At 39.3% G+C, this 9,820-nt stretch overlaps 1 protein-coding gene across 1 annotated transcript in view; it reads right to left on the minus strand.

Moving 5' to 3' along the window:
• Window positions 1–9,592, minus strand: part of LOC100740508 (paired box protein Pax-6) — a 56,251-nt gene extending 46,659 nt beyond the window's left edge. Inside the window, exon 1 of the mRNA XM_033321279.1 lies at window positions 8,582–9,592. The gene's annotated coding sequence lies outside the window, so the exon portion shown is untranslated. The remainder of the gene's footprint in view (window positions 1–8,581) is intronic.
• Window positions 9,593–9,820: the final 228 nt, after the last annotated feature.

Genomic DNA, 9,820 nt, shown 5'->3' on the forward strand with positions numbered 1-9,820 from the left:
CGCCGCCACCTCCGGCCACGCTAACACAGTGCTGAAAGGGAGAAATCAACGATTTCTTACGTCTACCATTGATTAATTGGTCGCGGATAAACGTTTGAGAATCGTTGACAGTAATATTTGAAAGAAGAGACATTTACATCGTGATTAAGAAGTTTTGTATAAGAGTTATTCAAGCCTTTAGAGTTTCTGAGGCAGATACTCTACACAGCAATAGGTCATGCGACACTTTGGATGAGATTTATATATCGTGTGTGTGTGTGTGTGTTTTCCTTAAGGCGCTAGATTTTCACAGATTTTGTTACATTTTTGTTTAATATTTGAAAATGTGATTGAGAATTTGTATGTAAAATTTATTCAAGAATCTCTTGTATCTTTGGATAAGATATCGTGCGACGCAATATCGTTCATGCAACGCTTTAGATAACATACGCATAACGAAACGTATAAATAAAAGTATGAATGAGTTTTATCGTAGCAGTTGTGCGTTGAGTGGTTACAATACATTATTTTACAAAAATGTCCTGCTCTTCTAGTTCTATTTATGAAATTCATATTACATACTATCTAAGGGTCATTTACGATTATATTACCAAATTGTAGACAATTACGTACGCGAAAGACGCACGAAAGTCATTTAAAGAATAATATTTCAAATTTTGGCAAAGAGAACAGGAAAATCGGATATATATGCAAACCACGCTGAATGAAAAACAGATTAACTTCGATCGACGATAACGTAGTATCAGAAGCAAGACTATTATCGAATATTAGTTTATTCGATAGTACAAATCAATAACACAGAAAATTGTTGAATACGGTTATCTGACATTGAAATTTACAACGTGATCGAGAAAAAGCATTCGAAAATAAAATTCGACACTATTGTGTCAGCGGTATAGCTAACACTATACCATATTTTATCTACTTTACTTTCATAAACTTCCATCGAATACTGAAAGCATTTTTACTCTATGTATATTTACGCGTTGTTAATGAGAATTTGTAATAAAGAGGCACTCTATGCAGGAACTACTAAAAATGGCAAAAATTACGTGGAAAATAAGAAAAATAGCGATCGCGCCGCAATCTTATAACATCAACGACAACAGGAAGTCACAAGGACATAGAAGGCTAATGCATAAGATTTACAAGCGAGAGCTTGCACGCCGGCGTTTCACAGAAACAACCTGGTGTTTATTCATACTAAACGAAGCACATGCTTCCGCCTTCGAGATTCTACTCCAACCTGAGCACGCTGCTTTTCATACATGTTTCTTGTTTCATTTTTTGTTCTAAATAAAGCAAACCAACTTCGTTATAGCGTACAATGTTTTTTGCCATTCATATATATAAGTATATAGTTAAAAAATATGTATATATTCAAATTTGAAATACTACAAAATTAACTCCTTATCATACAAAGTTCACGGGGAAAAGCATTATAAGTATATTTTTGTCCATTTTCTAATTTTAATGATACTTTGTGATCAAAGGATTGTAATATGCTATATAATTATATACTTTATAATATACTATAATTTTAGTATAGATTAATTTTTTAAAAGTAAATAAAAGCTAATAAGTTGAAGTCGTGTTAAGTTGAAGTTCAAACATCCAATAAATAGAGAATCTTGGCAACATGGGATTGATTGACAACGTATATATAGAATTTTAAAATTCTTTCCCTAAAAAACAGGAAATGTATATTTCTCCCTGTAGCTGTTACATTTATGATTAACTTCTTTTCTAACAAATTTGTCGAATGAAATTTTGCTGATTTCTACAAGAAAACATTTCTTCTTCAAAACTCGCCATAAAATTAACTAGATACAGAATAGTTCTTTTCAAATCTCGAGTAATATCCCGCTTCGTGACTTCTCCTATATTTTCAATAGGGAAAAAGCAAACGCTGCGAACCGTGTTTCGCTTAAATTTCGCTTTCACGGAGGCTCACACCGTGGCAGCACGAGTCAACGAATGTCTCGCGTTTCCTACTGACGACTTTCGTTAAAGCTTAATTTCGACTCGAAGCTGACGGTTAAGCGGACCGTTGGAAACACAAGAATTACGTGTCAAGTGGCCCCCGATGGATTAAACGCGGATGGAGAACGTTAACGTTTGAACAGACTTCTTTTTCTTCTCTTTTACGCCAGTAAAAGCCTGATTTTAAACGAGCATTCGCAATTTACCGTCGCCGAGTGCAGAAACAGGCAAAGAAGCGTATTTCCTCGGACCGTTCACACTCTTACACTTTAAATAGTCCGATCCGTTGAGATGCTTAGTTTGAATGTGAACACGGACGCGCGAACTCGTGTCGACATCCAGTGAAAAGCTGAAATAATTTCTTAACCTCGCGATGTTTCTCCAACAATGGCGTTGTTAGCCAAGCGGACGAACGTGAAATGTTGGTTATTACAAAACGCCGGTGGAATTTCTGACACTTCTGTCGACGAGACTTTCCGTTGGCATAAATTAATTAAAACCAGGATGTTGCGTACTGATTAAGTAGAAGATGATTGCTGTGTATTGTGCGATTTCAAGGCCTCGGAAGGGTGAGAGTACCGTGTTTGACAATTGTGTCAACGATCATTAAGAAAGGAAAGATAGCTTAACAGAAGGAAGTTAATGAACTAGAGATATTGACAATCAGGAGAAATATACGTTTACTTTTATGTACCTTCATTCATACATTCATTGTTGTATAGAGTGTATCTAACGTTAGAGGTTGTAATAATGACGATACTATAATAAAACATATTGTATCAAAGTGAGTTGTAGAATTTTCATTTCTGACCTGAAGATCTAATACAAAAAAAAATTGCCGCAGGTATTTCGTGAACTCGTATATTATTAAATTCGTTCGTTAAGGATTGATAATAATTGGCTATCAATAAACAAATTACTCGAAGCATTCCTGTTGAAGAAAGATGAATGAAATATGCGAAAATAATTTTAACAAATTTGCATTTCTTTTAATCTCACAAATTTGTTAACCTAAGCCAAAATCGACATAAACACCACCTACCCTTCCTCCAGTAAATCGTATTAGATTTATAAACTAAACAATCCACAGTATTCAGGAAACGCAACAAAAATGTCTGGTCGTAAATCTGTCGGATTGATAATCGCGATACATTAAAAGCACACGTGTGAAACATTCGAAGAGAAAAAAAGTCAAATTTCGCCGGGCGACGGGCCGGGGTTTCGCGTAAAGGCAGATCAATGTTTCCGCATGAAACACATCGAGCCGACTATCAAAAATAACCGGCCGATATTGTTGCGAGCGATTTCATAAGCCAACGGTAAATCACGAGAACTCGATTTGATCTCTGTACTTCTGCACGCTCTTTCACGTGCCCTTCCACGCATACAAAACAGCGGCCGCTTCAAAGAACATAATTCAGGGGATTATCGCACGCGCTCGAAACGGGACAAATATTGGCACCGTCAAAACTGGTTCGCCGAAAGCAAATTTCAAAGTGTACCAGAAAATAAATAACGCTGTGGTGAATAATAAACATCGCGGTGTCGACGGTAAATTTTTCCATTTTTCCAAGCTTGATTACGCCGCGCATAAATTTATCGTTCGTCGCTCTCTACCGTTGTTTCGAAATTGCGATCGAAAAGCGGATCAAAAACACACGCGACGCGTTGTATTTTGCGTACGAAAAAAATTTTACTCGTTACAACGTCAGTTGCTATGTGAACATTATTTCTGATTGTTAGATTCTAATTGTTTATTTGAGGTTCTCATTCTCATCATCGTGTTTATGTATGTGTTTGTAAGAGACACTCGCTGCGATATGAGAAAACATCAAATGTCGTTACTAGATGTCACTACATTCTACAAACCATTTTTGCTTTACATAACTGCTGTTTTATCATATGAAGAATCTAGATTAGGATGATCACTTTGATTAAGAAAATCATGCATATCTTATAACACTTATATTACTTTTATTCATTTACAATGTTCTACTAAACAATCGCCTAAATTAATGTACATATATAATGATATAACACATCCTATACGAACTACAGAAAAAAATCAAAAGACTAAAACAAACAGATACCTTTTTCTGTGGATAAAAAAGAAATTCTTTGTCAAGATAAACCAGCATCCTCTGATCATATACATAGCTATTAAAGCAGCCCTAGTAGAAAACTAAGTATATCGCGAAACCAGATCTGCAGAATTACATTCTAGCCCATTTACAACGCTAACAAAACGTCGCATGATGCACAGTTCAAACGTGATCAGCGTGTGTTGACGCACGAAATCGTTTGTTCCGCTGAAAGCAAGAAGAGCTTTTACTATCGACCGTGTAATTTAACTCTTGCACAGCCGAGATGGTTGCGGTCAGCACAGTGTTTACGTCGTCGGTAATATGCTCTTTGGCGATCGGGACAGCTCGTCCGAAGGCGAGTTTACAACGTGCGACGCGGACGCACACCTACGCGTATTCCACCGTCGCTTTCGTTCATCACGGTTAATCACGTCGCGGTTACGATAAGTGTTAATTATGGTTTTCGGTCCGCTTCGTAGATCATTAGCTCCTTTCATCTGCATCGCGGGAACGTCACGATGAAGGGGGTCACTGGACGGTTATAGACGACGATCCGGCTCGATCAAAATGTGCAAGCTGTACACCGACATCGACTGATTATAGGTTACAACGCATTGTATCGCGCTAAACACCACATTTACTTCAAATACCCAGCGCGACTATCAGATTATGAAACGTAATACGGTACTATTTATCGCGTTCATTGCTCCTGCTATTGAAACTTTGTTCAGCAGAAACCACCAATCCAAAATCCACGAATTAAGAGTAATATATCGTTGACTCTCCTCTATTCCTGTATTATCTCATGATTTTAAATCGCAGATAATTGAAATTAAATATATTAATAACGAATTCGTTAATATATCTTCAGTTAAAAAAAAAAAAAAGGAAGAAATTAATCGACACAGAGATACATACCTACATAAATGTATTATTCGGTGAGCCAGAATGCACCCGGTATAGTGTGTTAAGTATAAGCGTGTTTAAATTCTCACAGAAATTAAATCTGCACAAAATTTATTAATTATGTACTCGGTTTCTTGGGTCTCCTACGTCGCGTGTTTAGAAGAGTCTGCGACACATTAAATTACTTCGTTTCGTTAGCCAGTCAGTCTGAGACACTTTACGCGAAAAATTACCACGGGGTAAGGTTTCGTCGCTTTCTCGCAACGGGACGAAAAAACAAGTTTCAAAGCGACGGGTCCAACGCGTAACGACATCCTCGACGCTCGATTTACAATTAAATACAGGTGGGCGCACGCTTTTCCTTTCGGCGAAAACGACTTCCGGTGAAAAATATTTCGCGATTTTGTGGCCTCGTTAACGAGAGATCGTTAAATGCAAAGAGGATTTTTGTACATTAACCTAATGCCTGACAATTTTCGGTTCAGGACGCACAGTAAATAAACATGAAATTACGATGCCTCTGTTCGAGGACCGTCGGACGCGGAATGCGAAGGAAAGCGAGAAAACGAGCCGCAACTACTCTCGTTAGAAGCATACGACCCACGGCTAACTTCGTGCGGTACTGAACATCACATCTCTCCGACAGGTTGCATCTCGTTAGGCGGAATGAACGATAACTTCGAGACGATGCACTGATGGCACGCAAAACAACACTTCCCACGCACATAATAGACCGTGCTAAAGACCTTCAACGCATTGCAAATTATAAGAAGATAAAAACTAAACTGTCATTATACGCGTGCTGATTTCTCATGGTGATTTTCACGATATGTATTAGGCAAATTGTAAAATCCAATATGTTGTATACTTTCTTTTCTTTTCTGTTACTAATTTTCAATGCCGCTTCAGCGCAAATGTTGTTTTTAGCGAAGATGATGATGATCAAAAATATTATAGGAATTTTGTTGTAGAACATCGTGAGATTCAGAAAGAAACTAAAAATTTGTTTTCTCTCAATAAGATTTTCATTTACGGCTTCCCCAATCTGAAAACTAAACTTTGTATATCCTGTATATCCTAATATAACTTTGTATATATGTTGGTGGGTCATATTTAAAAATTAGATTGCGGTTAGGGTCCTTTGATTTTTTTCTACACGCTAAGCCGTTAGTAGCCACAATTTGTAAAGAGAAGAAAGGTGCATAGAATTAGTAAATGATTTGGATCGGTAAATTTCCTACGACAGGCCGGTTGTCTCTTCAGCCTGGAGCGGTTCAAGTACAACAAAGGGCTTTACGTGAAATCTCAGAGGTAGACGAAAGCGTTTCTTTGTCGAGCACTCGAAAGCAACGAGGGGACATCTGTTATTTTCCGAGATTGTATCACTTTCAATGAGCGCGCGCGATGTTTCTTTTTTCCCCACCTCTGCAGCTCGCTCGCAGACGAGTCGGCGTTCGTGTAAAAATAATAAAGGCGGACAGGTGTTCGCCGTGTCCGCGCGCCATCGTGGCCCGCGATCCCTAATTCCGCCGACGATGGCATAAATTATTCATAAAGGGAAAATTTGTTTTATTCGTTCGAAATATACTAGCACGTTCGCGCACGCGGTTCCGAAATTTTGAAAGTATAATGAGATGAAAATATCAACGGCGGAAGCTCAATCAACGCGAAACGGCGCCGTACGGAAATTCCAACCTGCCATCGTCGTTCCGTCGTTCTACAATTGATTTAACAGCGTGTTGTTCTTCGAAAGATATCTCTCGCGAAACGAAGGAAGATCCATTTTCAAGATATGAAACGATCGTTTGCTATTCGTAATACGACGAAGGTTTATTCTTTGATAATTACTAGACTTCATTTTGATACTTGATATAGTCGGCAAATTCTTCAATTTATCTTATCTAAATCACTTTATCAATAACAATCAGAGTAGATGTGCTTTACTTATTTGACATGTAACATCGTTTCAAATTCATCTATACATTTATTACGTACAGACTTCTACCACATAATCTAGAATTCATTATAATTAGAAAGTATCATATTTAATCTTTAATTCTTTGCTACTTCGGACATTTAACCAAGCTTCTTATCAATGTCTTTTCAACAACGATTTTGGTGAAGAACTTTATAGTGTCCCGCCTCGTTTATCTTAATTTCAACGAATCACAGCGGATAACCTTAATTTCCTCGATTTCACGTGAAAAAGGTAATTTGGATGCTCGGCAAATTTTCACCGGCAAATAACAAAGCGTAGCGGCTGCATTATTTAATCCCTCGAACGGTATAAACCCGATGCAATTCACTTTCAATTGACAGCGTTTTTTCCGCGATCACAATAAGCTACAGGAGTGTTAACAGCGCTATTGTGGCTCGCGCAATTTGTGGCTAAGCGTTATGCCGTCGGCATTTCAAGTTATTACGTCTATTCTGGTTTATTACAGTTTCTCATGGGCGAATCTACGCGAAAAAATTTAGTCCATTGACGATTCGGAACGAGCAATCAGTTTCATTGGCTCAAGGCGTAAAATAAGGTATAGTATCACTTGCGGCTATAGCAGTTGCAAAGCACTTTACTTAAAGGATTTACTGCTCACAGAAATGCACTTTGTTTTACAAACTCGGATCGACTGTTTGGTATTTTCGTAAATTATTAGCTTACGTTTCATCTGTGTTCTTTTATAGAAAATATATCGCAGGATACAGTGAATAATTAGCGAGCTTGTAATTGACGGTAAATTGATAAGAAAAAGTTGCACAACGTTAACGAATGACTTCTGTATATAAAAATATTTGGCTCTATTGCTTTTAGAAACGCATAAAATATAAAACAACTTTTATAGTGATGATCGCAAGATTGTAAGTGGTTTAACGTAAAGCTTTGTTATAAAGAAATTTATCATAAAGATAATATGAGAGGAAATCAGTGCTACTTGAATTTAATAAAAATATGAAAAAATGTGGAAGAAAAGTAAAAGCACTTTCTATTTTTAAGATATACAATATTATTAACGCTATTTTCCTTCCTTGCAACTGAAATACTTTCACAATTAACTATTTAACAACCTAGTAACGAATCCGTCGGCAATCACCGATACAAAACTTTAAAGATGTAATTTTGCGAAATAAATAACGTTTTATAACTTTTCGCTATAAAATAGCAAAAGAATGCCATATCATTCAATTTCTATGCGATAATGTTTACAGAAGAGGAAATTCTTACAAGATATCATTGACCGCCGGATCCTGATAACCGACAAGTTTCATACCATACGTGAATTTTTAAATTTCGCGCCTATTTCCAGTTAAATTGAAGAAGACGCAAAAGCAGTTGTAAATGTAACTTGCTTTAGGATCAGCCGTTATAAGTGCTTGATAATTAACATCAGGCAAACCTACTTTTACATTCTTAAATATTAGGAAATACATGAAATTTACATAAAAGAGATAAGAAATCATACCACGGCTTAATTATGCATATGCATATGCACTGTAACTTCGCGCGTTCTAACCTGTGTCTTCCAATAACGTATAATCATCTCTATGAAAATTTACATTCACGACTGACACATCGAAATTTATCGAACGATTAAAACTAATAAACGTACCGTGTCGAGAATGGCCGTGGTCAGGCCGGATCCAGTCACCAGCTAAAAGCACAATCCGCAGCTACGTGTCTCCGCGGGATGTTCACAACACTTTTTGAACGCAGCTCGACCAGCGGAACTATTCGAGCGGCTCGATTCGCCACGACTTCGAAAACAGACGAATCTCGCTGTACGTATCGTAGATCTTCTTGGAAACGGTCTCACTGATCACTGAGAATTGCACAGTTTAAAACGGAAGTGGCGCGAAATGCTCGTAACGGAATTCACCACTGCAGCTTAGCTGCGAATCGATCTAAAACGAAGATTGCCTCCTGTGTTGCAAATCGGCACAGGGAAAATCGACAACCACGGAACGACAACGACGACGACAATGACGATGAACGATTCGTCGTTCACAGAAACACGAACGAGACCCGTGGTCTGCGATCGGAGACGAGGTTCGACGGAACGTGATAGAATGACCGCGTCGCGAGAACAACGTTGCTCTCTACCATCGGCAACGACTATTTCGGTATTTTCGGGCGGGCGAGTCTCGTATACTGTGTTTATCGGTCGTTATCGCGGCAAGCTGACCAAGGAAAACTAGAAGAGGACAATTGAACGTGAGCGTCGGTGAAGAGGAAAGAAACACGTGCAACTCGAAAACAGGGGTGCAGTGACGCGTCACTGCTGCGGTGCGCGGCGCCCGATTGACCATCAGAGTCTGCCTTCCTTCATGCGAAGATCCCTGCCGCACGATTTCGGCACCCCCACCCCTCACGCTCAACACACTCCCAACCGTACGATCTCCCTCTCTATCGGGCTGTCTTCTCTTTCCTTCTTCGTTTCTCTTTCTAACAGCAGGCTCAGCTAGCCCGACGAGGTTCCTGCGCTGCCGGGCAAAGTCGCCGAAGCCGAGGTGGCTGCGAGACCGACCAGCGTCCCGTTTCGCCTGAGCGTGTCTATGGGTGGAGCTAGCGACACGCTGGCGTGGTCGTGTCTCGTTTTCTCGTACATCCGACATTCCCCGTTTGCACCGATGCCGTTACAGTGGGGGAAATCGAACAAGCAACATCGTGCGACGTCGCAACGTTCTCGAGCCTTCACCAGCCAGTATTCGTGCCACACAGCCGCTTTCAACGACGAGGATGTTGGAAATGGGCGGCGCTTCGTGGAGGTGGCGCCCTTTGTCGTTGGACCGCGCCACAGGACGCCATTGTCTGTTTGGCGGCGCAGCACCGCGCGGCGTGCGCGACGCAC

The sequence above is a fragment of the Bombus impatiens genome, unplaced genomic scaffold, assembly GCF_000188095.3.
Source record: "Bombus impatiens unplaced genomic scaffold, BIMP_2.2 scf_0418, whole genome shotgun sequence".
In the NCBI taxonomy this organism is placed as follows: Eukaryota; Metazoa; Arthropoda; class Insecta; order Hymenoptera; family Apidae; genus Bombus; species Bombus impatiens.